The sequence below is a fragment of the Macrobrachium rosenbergii genome, chromosome 18 (genome assembly GCF_040412425.1).
Source record: "Macrobrachium rosenbergii isolate ZJJX-2024 chromosome 18, ASM4041242v1, whole genome shotgun sequence".
NCBI classification, from domain to species: Eukaryota; Metazoa; Arthropoda; class Malacostraca; order Decapoda; family Palaemonidae; genus Macrobrachium; species Macrobrachium rosenbergii.
This window is the reverse complement of record NC_089758.1, coordinates 10,493,558-10,511,733: the sequence shown is the minus strand read 5'-3', so window position 1 is coordinate 10,511,733 and position 18,176 is coordinate 10,493,558. Positions and strand designations below refer to the sequence as shown.

The 18,176-nt window shown below is 37.6% G+C and overlaps 1 protein-coding gene across 1 annotated transcript in view; it reads right to left on the bottom strand.

Annotated features, from left to right (window-relative positions):
- Nucleotides 1–8,403, bottom strand: part of LOC136848098 (uncharacterized) — a 170,962-nt gene extending 162,559 nt beyond the window's left edge. The window contains exons 1-2 of the mRNA XM_067120300.1: nucleotides 8,360–8,403; nucleotides 2,154–2,865 (exon numbers count right to left, since the gene is read on the bottom strand). The gene's annotated coding sequence lies outside the window, so the exon portion shown is untranslated. The remainder of the gene's footprint in view (nucleotides 1–2,153; nucleotides 2,866–8,359) is intronic.
- Between the last annotated feature and the right edge of the window lie 9,773 nt (nucleotides 8,404–18,176).

Here is an 18,176-nt window from a genome sequence, read left to right as displayed (position 1 = left end):
CGAAGAAAATATAGAAAATGGAGGTATAATCAGGATCTGTTTTATCAGTTTTCCCTTGGGGTCATTTTGCGTCTCAACATCAGGTGTTTTTATCATTTTATCCACACGTCTGTGTGTGTGTATATATATATATATATATATATATATATATATATATATATATATATATATATATATATATATATATATATATATATATACACTGTATATTAACTTTATCACATACACAATTGTTCTGTGCATTAGTACAATTACTAAAGGACCTCATTCAAATTGGATGGTATCTAACGGAGTTTTTATTCAGAAAAAATACAAAAAGTCCACATTATCAAGTATCCGTACAATGAGCAGACGCGTAGTCCGGCACACAGATATAAATACAGCCGGACTACGCGTCTGCTCATTGTACGGATACTTGATAATGTGGACTGTTTGTCCAAGAAAGCTTGTAACTTTTTCTGAATAAAACCCGTTAGATACCATCCAGTTTGAATGAGGTCCTTTTAGTAAATATACTGTATATATATATGTATATATACACACGCACACACTATTGTAAATGAATAATTCGCAGAAGCAGCGAAGCACACCAAGTAGATATTGCAACTTCGAGATATGCGTTATTCCATGGAATGATTAGTTTTTATCTACCTAGCACAGTTGCTCTGCTGATTTATAAAGATACGTCAAGTAAAGCTGAGTTGGAAATTATGAAACGATGTCATCGTTCAATCTGTGGTCTTCATCGTCCTCTTAAAGCGTATTGCAAGTTTCTAAGCATGATGTGAAATATTGTTTGTTTATTTTAGTTTTTTAACAATATGTGGCTTCTATTTTAACCATTTTTCTCTCACGGATAGCACAGTTTCACTCTGTTTCCTTCTTGTTTTAACACGTGAAGCTTGTACGTTGTGAAGAAGTTATTTCGATTTTAGCTTCGTTTTGCGATAAAATGGAGCAAACGGCCATAATGACAGCTTCTCATCAATTTAATTACTTACTTACTTACTTACTTACTTACTTACTTACTTACTTGTTTATATATTTTTTAGAAAGAGCAGTTCTAACGGACGTAATGACATTGTGGAATGTATTGCATCAATCAAAATTTAAGTTGTGGTCATCAGAGGGCTGGGGAGGGCGTGACCACTTAAATTAAATCGCGCACATTTAAGCTATACGAAACCATTATACCAGGAGGAGGATGTTGGAGGTTGGACTCGCTCAAAGAAATGCTTTAAAAGCTGAAGAGGAACGTTATATAATTTCCAGGATTTTCTCGGGTTCCAGAGCTCTTTGTATTCCTAAAAGCGTGTTCATACACTAAACGATGCAGTAGTTCAAAGGAGTTTTGTGGAAGAATTTTACTTATTAAATCTGATCTTCTCTGGGAAGCGTTAGGCGCCCACCTTTGATGTTGGGTAATGGGGCTTTAACCTCGCCTGTTTTAGGATGCCTTTTATTCCTTTTGGTAACGCGCTTGCGTGATTAACGGGTTACGCAAGAGCTGTTCAGTGGCGAAACAGGCCTGGACGGGCACGTGGATTTACTTCTCAGAGCGACAACAACAACCCCTCCCCCCCTTTTTTTTATATAGGAAGCTTGCTATCCAGTAAAGACAGAAGATGTTAGAGAGGTCTGTATTCCAGTACAAATAGTAAGTGCTATACAAGAATGATCAACACTGTCGAGTGTTTACTTTTTACACTTCATCTCCATGGTGCACTGATCTTATTTTCATTTCTTGGTCTTTTGAATGATATCTTCTTCTGTGAACTTCATGCTCTCTACCATTCCTGCAAAAAAGGGATTCTCGGATGGGGAGTTCGCAGAAAGAGAATGAGACAGAGTTAGAGGATGATGTTAGTTGTTAACTGAATGGCGTAAAGATACTGCAGTTCCACCCAGTTGATTGCAAATGTCTTTCTGAAATGATTTAGTCTTAATTTTGAATATATGTCTAGTGCCGGGTCTGTTTAGTGGAGGAGATTAGGGATCGATGGTGTGATGACGAAATGAATGCTTGGTGAAGAAAAGTTTGACATTAGATGGATAGAAATACTGATAGATAGGCAGATTTCTTTAAGATAAATAAATAATCCTGAATAGATACAGACAATTCGAGGAAACTATGAAGCTATGGCCCTTCTTACCTTTATAGTTGGTTTCATCTGGTTTATTCTTCCGTTAGAGTTTTGTTCTCGTGTGATCTTTCCGACTTTCTTGACTTATTCACGCGCAGCTTCTCATTCCTAATGAATGAAGTCAACTTTGATGGAGGAAAGGTTTACCGGAGTAAGTCAGACAGGCACTTTGTATTTCCCGCCGGTGTCATTTCTGTTCACATACGTTGAAGTTGGCGCAAATTTACCGTTAGAGAAATATTTTTCTTCTTGTTTCAGCATTTCTTTAACCTTTCCCTTCCAGTTTCTTCCATTATATGTTTCCATAATTCACTGTCATTGTCAGAAGCGTGCTTTTTCATGTTTCATTTGAAGGTGATGTCCTTTAGAGAGATCAGGAGTGGGCTCGTTCACTTCAGCACTTTACCTAGAAAAGCTCAAGTCCCTGAGAATTCCACACGAATTTCTTCCATTAACTCCAGTAATTCTATTTTCTTTTCCAATATTCAGTTTTCACAGCACTGGTCTCCTCACTTAGATATAATATCCGATAGTTTCATTGGTGAAACATGAAAATGTCTACACTAGCACACTGAAGCTGGTACAGAGAACATCACAGAAACGTGGACATTGTAAGCTCATTAGTCCTAGTATGAACACTGACAAGGTTCAAGAGCATCTTCACAGGACGTGCGTATTTTCGTCTTGCCAGTCTTCCTGCTGCAATGCTCTTTCATTCTATCTGCAACAGAGAATTAAAGATCTATTTCTTAACAAGTCAACGCACTGATGGCCACCAAGTTCTTTATATGTAAATCCTGTCTTATCTCAGTTCATTGTCTGAACAATATCCCTTGTCCAATAGTCTGTGTTATTGATCTGAATGCCCTTTTTACTAGATGTTAAATGCCTTTTGATTTGTATTTCTCTCTCTCTCTCTCTCTCTCTCTCTCTCTCTCTCTCTCTCTCTCTCTCTCTCTCTCTCTCTCACTCTCACACACATACACACCACTAGTAGCCTATTATTTCAAGGCAAAAACTTGGCCCTATTTCTTTATGCTTAAGCTATCACCATTTCAACTATATTGCATCTGTTTTAGAGCGTGAATGGTGTCGATCCAACCCTTGTCTTTGCATGACAAGTGCACTTCTATCTAAATAACTGTTCTCATTTTGTAAAGAAGCATAAATAAGCACTATCACAGCTACCTGTGATTAATTTCGTTGCAGTTTTGAATTCATAACAGATTACATTACCCACACGTTTTTCCCATCCGTTAGTCCTCTCTGTCACGCAGGCATTGCTAAAACGATTCAGAAGCTTTACAATGCAATAATTCGATATCAGTTGTACGTGACATTTATCAAGAAGATAAAATAAACGCCTTCAATAATGGCATGTGTCACCGGCTCATAAAAATAACTGTAGCCATTTTTCTTATCGTAGGGGACTAAAAACTTCTAGGATTTTGAAAAATGTTGAACTGTGGTGAAATTATTGCTACTACCCCCGGTCGTAGGAAAAGATTAGTTTTATTTTCATCTGAAGAAATGAGTCTTGCCACCATCCCACTTTACGAGAAGCATTAAGTTACTCGGAAGTGTGTCCCGTTACGCAAGAAGTGCCAAGACCTCTGGTATTAAGTTGTGAAAAACAGACTTCTCTGATTTCAGATGAATTATACGAATGTTTTGATGTGTTTACCAGAAAGTCGTGAACTGAAGTCATTCAGTGAAACTAAAATATACCTAATGGAGGTTTCTAAGCGTCTAAAATAATTTCTTCAAAGTTACTTGAAATTTTACACGTTGGTATGCATTTGTATAAATTAAGGAAAACAAGGTTGTCCAAATGATGTATCAATCGCTGCAAATGTTTTAAAATTGTTTTACTCTTGCGGACAGATATGTGTATTTATATACATATACATACATACATACACACACACACACACATATATATATATATATATATATATATATATATATATATATATATATATATATATATATATATATATATATATATATATATATATATATATATATATATGTGTATATATATACACATAAATATATATATGTATATATACATAAAATTATATATACGGTACATATACTATATATATGGCTGATCTAGAAAATTCCTAAGCTCGCTCGTTACATGATCGATAATGAAAGACAGAAAATAAATAAATGATACTTAAAACGTCTTGGTTCCTTCCAAAGAAAGGTGTTTCCCTTATTTTTATCTTTTCTTCTCTTCAGAAGACAAAACGTTTCAGCAAGAGAGCGGAATCCTGCCCGTAAACAGGTGATGCATTTGAGAGACGCGATCAGCATTCGACCCTAAAGTCTCTCTCTCTCTCTCTCTCTCTCTCTCTCTCTCTCTCTCTCTCTCTCTCTCTCTCTCTCTCTCTCTCTCTCCTTGCACACCTAATGCACTTGGAATACATTTGATATTCAGATTCCATCCCTCAGATCTTTCTAGAAATGGAATGCCTTTCTCCTGAATATGCAAAAGACGCGCGCCCACCCAACACTGGCTACCATGCTGGGAGAACTGTTATCCTTGTGGAGAAGTTGGTTTAGCTTTTCGTATGCATCTTTCGTCTCACAGATGGCGTGGTTTCCAAACTACCCGATAACCTGTCAGGTTAGTTCATATATATATATATATATATATATATATATATATATATATATATATATATATATATATATATATATATATATATATATATATATATAATATATCATGTATATATATATATATATATAGTTCATGTATATAATGTACATATATATATAGTGTGTGTGTGTATGTATGTATGTATTAGTTTATGCATGAATATTATGTAAGCTCTTGTGTTCCATATTATGAAAGTATGCAATTGCATCACATGATAATGTATATATTATTCTTAATTATTTCAATTTTGTAAAGTTTCCAATAGGCTCTGTGATTTGACGATAGATATCTGTTTGGAATTAGTCCCATTTTAACGGCAAATTAGATTATACGTTGTTAATTGCAATGAAAATATCTTTATGTAGCTGCTGTAATTCTAATTAATGGTGATGTCGATATTATTATTGATGTTGTTATTGTCGTTGTATATGTTGCCATTCGTCCCTAGAACCTGCATTCGGTCGGCGCCTGCAAAAGCAAGTGAAGAATTTGTGATATCGAGTCGCCCAATAATTTTCCAACAGACGTGATCCGAATTCTTAGCTTTTGGGATCGTCTTCCTCCTGCTGCAAAGTTCCTCTTGCGGCTGAATTGCTTCCTTGATGTTATATATTGGCATTTGTGTTCGCGTTTGCTAATGTATGAGTTCGTGTACACGTGTCTGAGTGTCCTAGTGTATCGTAAATGTTTTAGAATAGTTAATATACCCTGATTAATACTTGCCAGTGTATTAGACATTGATTTAGGATCATGGATGCTGAAATTAAGTAGTAAAGGACTAGGGGGATGTGATAACGTGCTGCTGATGAGATTTCCCCATGATTTTGCATAATAGGACAGGCGCCCATTATAACGCCGTCCACTCCACAAAACACATCTATCTGTTGAAATATACAAATTCCATCTGGTATAGTTTTCAGGTAACAGGGGCTTTCCCTTCAATTACTTGGTTTCAGAAAGTGAGAACCTCCCATTTCTATGTATTTTATCCCACACATGAAGGAACCCCTTCCGAAGGCCTCCTTGCACTGTAAATATTCGGAAACTCTCCATAATGTTAAAATCCTAGTTTGGTGATTGGAGGCACAATAACTGATGAGCCAGATATTGCGTCAGTCTTACTGACATGAGTGACGTTAATGGTGTCAGGTCTGCTGTTTTACCAGCGGAGGAAGGTTCGAACCTTCGAACTCTTTATACAAAATACATCGTGTTAATTTTTTCAAGATGTTAGCCGGACAATCTGCTCTAAATACCGAAGTCCACACTAGAACAGATTGAGAGGGAGCAGGGTAGGGAGGTGATAGGCCACAACGAGGCACGAGATACAAGGTAGTGCGTGAGTGATAAATGATGTGAATCATAGGATAGGAATAAACAAAAACGAAAACAAAAATCGCGCGCTACTGATGCGAATCATTGTTATGCACACACCGATCTGCTAGATGTAATTGAAGCAGTGGCAGAGACTCAAAGTAAATGTTTTCATTTCAAAGTACCTTCATCGTCGCTGGGCTTCAGAATCCTAGCTTAAGGCTGTATGCGTCAAAGAAAAGGTTGCCTTTGAAGAAGAGGAAAGAAAGTCTCGTAAGGAAAAAGTCTCGTAAGGAAAGTGAAACACGCTAATTAAAAAAATAAGAAGGAAAACTGCAGTCAAAGATTGAGAAAAAACGGATATGTGCTCGAAATAAACTAAAAAGAAATTTACATATTGACTAATACATTAAAGATCTTGTGTATGTATGTACTTATGTATGTATGAATGTATGTATGTCGTCTCCTGAATCGTTCTAAGAAGACCTAAAAATTTTGAGTTGACATTCTTCGAAACTGATATTGCCCGAAACATTTCAGAAACTGTAAGAGTCGGATCCCCTTTAAATAAATCAATTTAAAAAATAAATACATAATTAAGCCCAAAGTGTTCACAAATTCTGGCTGAGAACGATGCTTTTCATAAAAAGTACATTCATAAATACGCGCGTAAATGTACACGGGTTTTAATAAGTACGCAAGTCTATGTTGCTTATGCATATACGTATTATAACAGCGAATGATGATATGCATACTATATACTGTACATACATTTTAGATTTCACGAGAGTACAGACTTAAGTGTACGACTAACTATATATACATATGTATGTATATATATATGTATATATATATATATATATATATATATATATATATATATATATATATATATGTGTGTGTGTGTGTGTGTGTGTGTGAATATATGTACGTGTGTATTTAAGGAAGTTTGCGTTCGTCTTTATGTTCTCCTCCTCCTCCCAAGAGGTTGCAACCAGCCATTTGCGCATTAGCCTACACACGCAGCATTTCATAAGGAATTTGGCGTGAGGCTTTGCAAGGACGTTGCGTTGCAATTCAAAATGTCAGTTGAATACTTTCCACTCAGAAGTGTTACTGCATGAAATCGGGAGGATTGGAAACCGTAGACTTCGAATCTTACGTAAAATTAAGCTTATGTACATGGAGATGGGTTGATTGTGATCTCCCAAAACCACATGTGACCGACGTTTATCTCTGGTGTTTCATTTATCCCTATTTTAGAAATTATTCTTTTAGACGAACTGTGACAGATTCTGCATTTTTTTTGGTAGAAATTACCGCTTAAAATACATAGACGGTTATGTATATGCAATGGAACTAAGCAGAAAGATGTGTTTCCTCCACTCAAAGATTATTCAAAATCACTGGGGATAAAAAACAAAATATGATAAAAAAATTTTTATAAACGAGAATGTTTTTACTTCAGCTTAATCCTGTTTTCTAAGTTAATTTGTACGGATTAGCTATGTGTAATGTACGCAATTATGTTTTTAAATACTTTGTTCACATTGATCCCTGTGCATTGCATACCTAGCACTTGCTGATGTTGAGGAAAATCGTTTAATTTCTGACATGAAAGAGTCTATCATGATGAACCCAAGAGTTTCGTATGCCTAATATATATATATATATATATATATATATATATATATATATATATATATATATATATATATATATATGTATATATATATATACTGTATATGTATAATATATATACATATGTATAATATATATAATATATATACATAAATACTTACATATACATATGGGAAATATCTTCGATTGAATGCGCGTTAATGAACATAATTACGTCTGTAATCTGTAAGCAATGTTTTATGTGTGTATGTATAGTATGTGTAATCAATAATCTGTGCATTATGTATATCTACAATCAATCTTATATTCACAATACATACAAAAGCTATAACTGATCATGTCGTCTTACGGTAAACTTTGTCTATAGTTCAACGAGCCAAAATAAGTGTATTGACAGTAATTAAGCCAAAAGAATAATGATAATAATTATGATAGTTGTCATAATAACGTCTGTAATGAAATAGAAACTAATAACAGCAACAGTGTAAAAATGATGTAATTTTCCACACGCGACAAAACTTCGCACAAGCAACTCGGATCCAGGAGAGAGAGAGAGAGAGAGAGGAGAGTTCACAACACTTGCGATTACCACGTCCGTGCTCTTGGCCTTCAGCGCAACACTGTCTGGCCCCCGCGCGTGTTGGCCGTATCTGCTAAGTCCGTCGGAGGAAGAGCTCTCAGCGCAGGCGCTCTGTGTGACTGTGTGTACAGACGCCGATACAAACTCATTCATATCGGTTGCTACTCTCTCTTCCTCCTTCTCTCTCACACGCACTCGGACTGGGAGATGTTTACGTATCGAGGAATGATAATGCATTTGGTAAGCGAGAACTTCAAGCGGACGGAATTGTTTCCACGTCGAATGCACTGACGTTGAATACGAATGAAATGCAAATCAGATTTCTCAATGAATTTGCTCTTGCTCTTTAAACTGGCAAGAAGGTATGACGAAATGGATAGACTATGTTGTTTGAGTATTGTCATCTTCCCATGATCTGTCAGAAATGTAGAGGGAGATATGTAAATAAAAAAAAATATGCAAAGCTTTTCCTTCTCAGGTTATGAAAGACGACGGCATTGCCAAGAGAAAGCCAAGTGAAAAGATGGAGAGATATAAGCTGTAAAAGAAAATTCAACATGTTTCGAAGAATAGACAAGTATTGGGGTTAAAGTTCATGCCTTGAGAGTTACAACACAACTTAAGTGGGTTCGATGTAAGCGGCAAGAATCAAACTGAAGCCCAAGAGTAACAAAGATCGCAGTCTTATACCCTGATGTTCTTATCAAAAGAGAGAGGGAGAGTTAGCGGGTGGTCTTGCCCAAGAAAACGCTAATTTGAAACAGCGACTGGCCCATGAATCTGGAAAAATGTTCACACAATAAGTATGGATATATATATTTACATGACATGGAAAAAGGAACAACATCTCTTTAAGGGCGTAAAGACAGAGTTTAGCTACCGAGTCCCAAGCAGCCAATGCCTGGTTCCTCTTGGTCCTGCCTTGAGTGGAAATGGTTTTTAGGCATTGGTCATATATTTATGTTTCATATGTTTTCTCTTTAGAACATTGTGCGACACCGCAGTGACCGTCCCTTGTTTACGCAGCTCATGAGCAACCTTGAAGCCTTTTGGATCACCAAATATCAAAGCATTATTCCAGCTTGGGATGGAAATGGAAAAGAAAAATAAGAACAGTGAAAACTGTATGAACAACTTTAAATGAACAACAACAAAAACTGAAGGTCCCATAGTGATTTTTATAACTGATATTTCCTCTCATGGAAAATCAGCCAAAGTTTAGGGAGTTTTTCTTTGTACACTAAACGTAGTAGACAGACAAAATTAATTAAACTATTGTACTTATGATTATCTCCTTACTGACCCAAATACACCAGAATTCAACTCGAGGTATAATGACAACAATTTAAAAGCCATCCAATTTATTTATATTTTTGGGGACATTTTTCTCCCTCCAGTTCCCGTTCTCATCTTTTTGTCCTACTTTCATTGTTTACCTTCTCTTATTCTTTTTTTTTTCCTTCGTCTGTCGTATCTTTTCAAACCTTCTTTATTATTCATAATATCCCCATACTCCTCTTTACAGTTTCCTCCTCTCCTTTTGCATTTTCTTCTTATCATTATTAGAGCAATTAAATATCTCCGAAGAAGACCCTCTTTAAAACAAACTTCATTAAACTGAATGTCTGTCTGGATGCCGTTGAGTTTTTATTGCAGTTTCTCAGTCTCTCGAATGAGTTACTTTGTAGCAGTAGGTAAATTATATAACATCTGTCCAAAGTTCATTTATTCCTTGACGTCTGGCTAGTATCTACCATTTACCAAAAGGTGCAGAAATCCAGGAGTACAGTTATGCCATATTTATATCCAGAAGCAGGCTTACAGAAATTTTAGGCGAATTTTTATTTGTTGTCGAAACAGGGGTGGGCATGGCTCCTACTATTGGCTGGTGGTAGAATGACTTATCTGGGAGAATCTGGCTTACCAAAGAAAGCGCTGATTGGCTGGCACCAGGAGTTCTGATCGTAGGAGTGCTGCCCCCAGGATTTGACAACCAATCAAAAATAGCCTAAAATTTCTGTAAGTCCACTTGTGGGTAAAGACATTGCATAATTGTAATCCTGGCTTCATCAGCAGTGGCTGAACTCTCTCAGTGACACCTTCTCCAACCCAGAAGGATTATTCCTGAGGTTGGTTTTTTGGGTACGAGTGACAGAAGCCCCTGCAGACTTTGCTACCCTTGATATTGTTTTCAGTTAGGGTTTTGCTGACAGATGTGCCCGTTTAGAAGCTGACTCCTTAACCCCTTGTGGAAGTTAACCCCTTTACTTTTAAACCAAATACCCATGAGCGAGTTCTCTTGCCCAGGCAGAAACATCCACTCTCCAGAGATCGTCAGTGTACGATCCTGTGCCATCATGCCCTCCTACAGCCAAGTCGGAGCCCGACACCAATGGACACCTGTTAGAAAGCCAAAGTTGGTTAAGTGGAGCATTTTCAACAAGAAGGAAGAAACCCCCTTCCCCCTTTCAAACCCTTCTCCTGCATCTAATCTCTCGCCACACCCTCTAAAATATCGAGTGACTTCTAAAGGGGAGATGACTGCTTATGCACTGGTGGCAGAATTGGAAACCAGCAATCCAGGGTTGAAGATTTCAGTCTAACCAATCCTGAGCTGTGACATGACTGTAATACCAAAAACGCAAGATACTGTCGAGAGCACACTGATTTCCAGCTGCTGGATCCAATTCTGAAGCTACAGAATGTCTTGGGAGCTCCAAGATGCATTGGAAAGTCTGGAAACTCCACGAGGAAGGTCGTTGCCACCTTGAAAGGAGACATACCAACCCAGGTTTCCATTGGTGTATGGGGATCACCCCCACCTCTGAGACCTTCACACTTGAGCCCTTGCGATGCTCCAAGTGCCAGACGATGCTGAACAGCAAAGGAAAGGTAACAATTGAAGACCTCATATTTCTTTCTTGAGAAAATAACAAGAATGGCTCTCCATAGAGAAATAGTACTGGAGTACATCCAACCCCACCTCACCGAGATTCCCGTCCGAAAAAAGCAGCTGTTCATTGTGAATTAACAGTTGTCCCATTTAGCCTCACACCTAAATTCTTTGTTTTCCTGTGTAAGTGAAATCTTTGTTGTATACTCCTTAGATTTTGATATGCAAGTTTTTCCTCTTCCTTCCTGGTTTTCTACAACTAATGCAGGACTCTGCTTTGAGCTCTCCCTCCTACTGGTGATTTTCTTCATAACCACCTGTTTTTTGCCTCTATCCAGATAACATATTTTGTTACAGGCTGCTCATGAAGCTAGAGCCTGTGTTGGCTTAATCTAAAACAACAACAACAACAACAACCTTGGCTTCATTCTCCTTTTGGTAATTGGTAGAGAGTACCACCGAAACGTTAAGGAATAAATGAATTTTGGACAGCTGTTATATAGTTTACCTAATGCTATAAAGAAACTCATTCAAGAGACTGGGAAACTGCAATACAAACTCAACGGCATCCAGACAGCCAAATTATAGAAATTACTATTACTGTTATTGTCATACTGGTTTTTCTGTTTTTATTTCATGGTTTTTTCTCAATTTACTGTCTCGCAATTTTTCTTCTTCGTCATCTTCAGACTATCATCCTTTATATATTAGCTTTCCTTCTTTTTCAAATCCCTTTGTAACTCTTGTGTCTGGTCAGAACTTGGGTGGGTAACCACCATGAAAACCCTGCGATCGTTTTTCTTTTTTAGGTTAAAAAAATAGAAGACAGTCAGAGGAAAAACTGTTGCATGAAGGTATTTAGGAAATGTTTTAAAAATACTGATTTCGTAATATCTTAACTCAGGCGTTTTAAAAATTCTTGGAAGGAAAAATACTTGAATAAAATTAGGCCAATTAAGATGTAAATCCACCTGTTTTTATTGAGAGAAAATTTTCTAGATTGTCTTAAAAATTGTTACATATTTGGCGCCAAACCATAAGAGACTCAGTTTGCCTTAAATTTCGCATTTGTCGCTGAGCGGCCCAAGTCCTTTCTGAAAGAAGAGATAAATAAGTCTCCTAATAACAATTATCATCAGTGTTCTCTATCTCAACTGTGTTCTTTTATAGCAGCCATAAATGTCTTAGTAAGTTCTGTGGCGAAGGTATTCGTCTGAATTTTATGAGACAGGTTTTATGCTGGTCGTGTGTTTGATGTTAATAGTTTTAAAGCTCCGTCAAAATACAATGTTATTTCTTCCATTAGTAAAAATTATAATTAAATCAATAGGTTTTTACTTACTCTTCTGGTTTTCGGGCCACATTATGACCCATTATGGATATGATGAGGAAATCATTTTATAACATTGTCTTTATAGAAATATTCAGGTTTAAATGAATGCTTTTCAACTGTTTGGCTTCTCTCAGAGAGAGAGAGAGAGAGAGAGAGAGAGAGAGAGAGAGAGAGAGAGAGAGAGAGAGAGAGAGACCGAACTGAGAAACGTCTAGTTAAAACAATATTTTTGTAAGGAAAGACATTGTTATGAAAAATTTCCATTTCGATCTCTCTTCAAAATATGAAGTTCATTACTTGCTCTTCAAAGGTTTCATTTCTCTCTCTCTCTCTCTCTCTCTCTCTCTCTCTCTCTCTCTCTCTCTCTCTCTGAAAATATAGGGTCAAATTGTCAAAAATGAATTTTTTTCTAAAAACATTAATGAAAGAGGTCTCGTAACACCCAACCCCCAAAACAGAAAGGAAAAAAAGTCTTCGTAACAAATTCCTATACGCTTGAAAAAATAGGGGGTGGGAAGGGAGAGATATGGAAATGTGTTATTGGATCGCAACCCCAAATGACTGGGAAGCCACAATCCGCTCGCATGGTTTGGCTCCAGCAAAACTGTGGCTTCTGTAATTTTTACCGAAACTTGCCACATACCCTAGACCTCCAGTGGGAGCGGTACTTGATAAAACCCACAGAATGGGTGATCGGAGGTAGGCGTCTCACGCAGTAGCCTATTTCTTTTTCACCGTTACCATTATTCTTTTCCTGTAGAGCTTCCCAGAAATCCCTTTTCCTTCTCAAAATGAAAATGGGCCATTACTGGATAAATGTCTGGCTGAGACTGCAGCATCAAGACGACTTGTTGTGTGTTCGGATTTCTTTTATGAGAATCGTAACCATTAGATATTTTGTCCCGCTGTTATGTAGGTGATTTATGTCCGTCATAAGCATTTTTGTTATGGCGAATAGACAGAAACGGACACTGCTCTCCAAACTAAACTTGCAAACTGCCAGAAAATTATCAGTAAAGGTCTCTTAATGAGGGGAGGACAAGCGTGCGCTTCAGATCTTAATGGCAGGTTAAGTAGCCGTTGAAAATACTGAGGGAGTCTGAGAATTCCACATTCTGAATGTTTCTAAGAGTATGAAACAGGTCATTTCTAGAAAATTTACCCGCTATGCATTAATTTTCACTTTTACATCTTGACTTTTGATTTTAAATGTCAAGAGAACTGAGAACTTCAAGTAGACAAGGCTACTTATTTCAAAAGATCTGGTTGGTGTTTCTCTAATTTCTGTCAAGGTAATTCCAGTGTTTGTTTATGTTTTTTTTTTTTATCATCATCCACACATCTTTGGCCTCATTTTGAATCACTGCCACCCTCACTACATATTTCACGGTATGTCTGGAAGATCATGTGCCATTGGCATCAGACATTCATTGCCGGTCACCCATCTAAGTAATGACCAAAGCCAGTGGTAGTTAGTTCTTCGTTGGTCGAGTGGGTTCCGTTCTCAGCTAGCACTCTGCTGGCCGCGAGTTCGAATCTCCGACCGGCCAGTGAAGAATAAGAGGAATTTATTTCTGGTGATAGAAATTCATTTCTCGCTATAATGTGGTTCGGATTCCACAATAAGCTGTAGGTACCGTTGCTAAGTAACCAATTGGTTCTTAGCCACGTAAAATAAATCTAATCCTTCGGGCCAGCCCTAGGAGAGCTGTTAATCAGCTCAGTGGTCTGGTTAAACTAAGATATACTTAGTGTCACTGATTGGAAGGCCTTCGTCAGCTAGCAACCAGTTATTACAAGTAACTGATTGCCGTTTAGTGTACTTAACGAATGTATCCTCCTTGCATTCTGCCACATTAATAGATAGACACAGTTCAGAAGTGATCTATATCACTGTAAAGTAAAGGATTAGAAAGTACATAGAACCGAAGTTCTTTAATTAAGGCAGACCAGAGGAGGCTGTGGTGTTGGTGGAGAAAGTGGAAGAGAGGCTTGTCAGAGTGCACAACTTGCACGCACATCATGAGCAGTAAAGAACAATGAAGCCATAGTGGTAAATGTGGAGCAACAGAGGGAAACGACTGGTAAAAAGGACTCAGGAAGAAAACAAATACATAAAAGATGAGAAATTTACAAATAAATGTCTGCAGAAATTTATAGTTAACATAGCAAAGGGATATGAATCTCATGGAACTTTCGAAGACCCCCTAAAATATCACTCAGTTCATAGTCGTCGCCTGTTTGTTCTTCATTATATTGCTGTTCCTTATACAATCGTTCAAATGTGCACTAAAATGCTTCGTTAACTTCTTATTGACTAACTGACAAAGAAAGCAAAGAATGATTGCTCCGTAATGAGCATCCTGCAAGCAAGTACACACACCAATTAGAGACTGGCTTCGTTCCCTGAGCAAATTAGAAGAAATGTCACCCATAATTGACATTACTATTACCTTGTCCCCTTGCTTCCGCCGTAGCATCCTTCAAGTGGTTGGAGTTGCATTCCCTTTAGGGCTAAGGATATCCTTTCCTCTGTGTGCTGGTCTTGGGTGAGCAAGGGGTCGTAATTGCTTCTCTGAGCGATCTCTTCATAAAACAATTTTTGACCCCGTAAGGGGGCTAGCGCCATCAGTGCACCTCGTGCGTTGCTCTGTAGGAATTACTTAAGGTTCTTTGTGACGTGCCTTCGGCCCCTAGCTGCAACCCCTTTCGTTCCTTTTACTGCACCTCCTTTCATATTCTCTCTTCCATCTTACTTTCCACCCTCTCCTAACAATTGATTCATAGTGCAACTGCGAGGTTTTCCTCCTGTTACACCTTTCAAACCTTTTACTGACAATTTCCGTTTCAGCGCTGAATGACCTCATAGGTCCCAGTGCTTGGGCCTTTGGCCTAAATTCTGTATTCAATTCAGGTCAATTCATAATTTTTGAAAAGTATAAAACACCTAGTATTGGTTACTTCCACTTGCAGCAACCCTTTCAACCTTCACATTTTTATCTCGTGTAGTTTTCTGCAAAAGTGTTCAATTTCCATTTATGCATTTTATACTGTAATTCCCCCACAGTCATAAAAAGCAATACACCATTTCTGTTTTATTTATCCTGAATTTATAGATGCACTAGGTATTTTTTTCCCCACTTTTTCATTTGTGAACTTTTTTGAATAATAATTTCTTTACCTCAAGAGATATTATTTGCATCAATTTTATAAACTAGTTTTGTAATCCACTGAACTGTCTTTAGTTTATTTGATGAACTATTCCAATTATCGTAATGCTCATATATACTTCTAATTACTAGCCTGTGTTGTTATTTTCTTCTAATGTAATGTGTTACATAACTTTATATCTCATTCTTGTGGTTTACTGTTTTATTAGTGTAATCATCACTCTATTTCACATTTTTTACACTTGTGTAATCTTAGGTTTACATTTGTACAGTATCCATTTTTGCAAATTTGCTGTCTTACCTGTGCTTTGTACCTCTCCTCGATAGGACTGAAACAAAAGCAGTTCGTCGGATCATTAATGTGACCTTTATAACCTATTCTTTGGATCTTCCTTCACTCCGCCGGTAGAATCCTCGGTTACTTTTCTACAGGTACTCTTTCGGCCACTTCTTTTTTAGCATACACATCAAATGAAGTGACCCGAATGCTTGTGTTGTAAGTCAGTTAATCCCAGGCTACCCTTAGTTTTCTTCCTTCTCTCAGGGGCCTTCGTAACACCCCTCAGGTCACCTTTTCCCACATTTTTCTGTTGTTATTTATTGCAAAAACTACATCAATTGTCTGGGTTTCACAATGGAAAAAATGAATATTTGGACACTTATTTTCTTACATTATAATTTTTGCAAATCTCCGATTTAATGTACCAGAATAAAAAAAAATATAAATTCTTGAAGCCAGTCATCTCCCGTCAGCTCACTGAGGCCATCAGTAAACTAAAATTAATAATTAATCCTTTCACAAACAGGTAATGTTAAGTTGTATCGACTCTTGAAGTCTATAATTTATCTTTGTATATCAGGGAAGGATAAAGAAACTACATACATGATGATACATTTTGCATTGCGTGCAGTAGAAGGAAGAAGTTCGTAGCATGCGCATCCCATAAACGTCTGGCAGCCACGTGAATAACGAAAGTTCTGTGCATGTTCTTCTTTCCGGTTGTCCGCTTGACAGTTGAACAAAAGAACTTGGATAAATTTCATATCTCCATGACGTTACTTACGTCTTGTGTAGATCAGAAGCACTCAGGCTCTTCACCGATGCACCTCGATAAAAACGAACGAATATTTCTACCAAAAGAAACACCGTACCTACTACGTAGCCAGCAAGTAGGAGGTAGAAACTACCCTGAAGGTGCACGATGGAAATAGCGGCTGGACCTGGCTCTCCGTAGACTGTGTGGTCGCGAGCTTTCATCAGTTCGTCGTTGGTGTACTTCTGCACAAGTCCGGACCACATAAGTGGGTGTAACCTGAATTGAAATTGTGATTATGTTACTGAGGATAATAAAATATTTGTGATTGGTTTTTATGATTGCAGAGATAAACATCGTCAAGGTAGTGACGCTTTCAAAGGAAACCACAAATGGTGAGTGTATGATTGTTTATGGTTTGTTAATCCTTTGGGGGTTGATGAGTTGTTATTCATTGGGTTATTCATTGGGTCAATGAATTCTTTGAATTCAAAAGGTGGCTGAATGAACTTTCGAGGTCAAAAGCACAAATACATAAAGTCTAAAGTCATTCAATGAAATATTCCTTGTGTTTCATACTTCAGACTGGTACATCTTTCATCTTGGTTATAATATTATATTCTGATTCCTTAACATAATGACAATAATATTTCCATGATAATTTCACCACGCGTTTCTACATGGGCGAATTGACATGCATTTTCTTCACTCACTATCTTTTATTATCTTAGGTATATACATTAGCATCGCTGTTGTATTATTATAGACTTTATTATGTCTTCATCCATTTAATCTGTTGCGTGACCGTTGTTACTGAGGGATCAGGGATACAATAAGGGGTCTTTGAAGGATCAAGGATACAATGGGGGGTCAAGGATATAATAAAGTTGTCGATGAGGGATCAAGTGTATAATGAAGGGGTCAGTAATAGATTCATGATAAAATGAATAGCTCAACGAATAATCGAGGTTACAATGCAGGGGTCGATGGGTTTCAGGAATACAATGAAGGGGTCGATGGGGCTTCAGGAATACAATGAACAGGTCGACGGGGCTTTAGGAATACACTGAACGGGTCGATAGGGGCTTCAGGAATACAATGAAGGGGTCGATAGGGGCTTCAGGAATACAATGAACGGGTCGACGGGGCTTTAGGAATACACTGAACGGGTCGATAGGGGCTTCAGGAATACAATGAAGGGGTCGATAGGGGCTTCAGGAATACAATGAAGGGGTTGATGGGGCTTCAGGAATACAATGAAGGGCTCGATAGGGGCTTCAGGAATACAATGAAGGGGTCGATAGGGGCTTCAGGAATACAATGAACGGGTCGATGGGCTTCAGTAATACAATGGAAGGGTCGATGGGGCTTCAGGAATACAATGAAGGGTCGACGG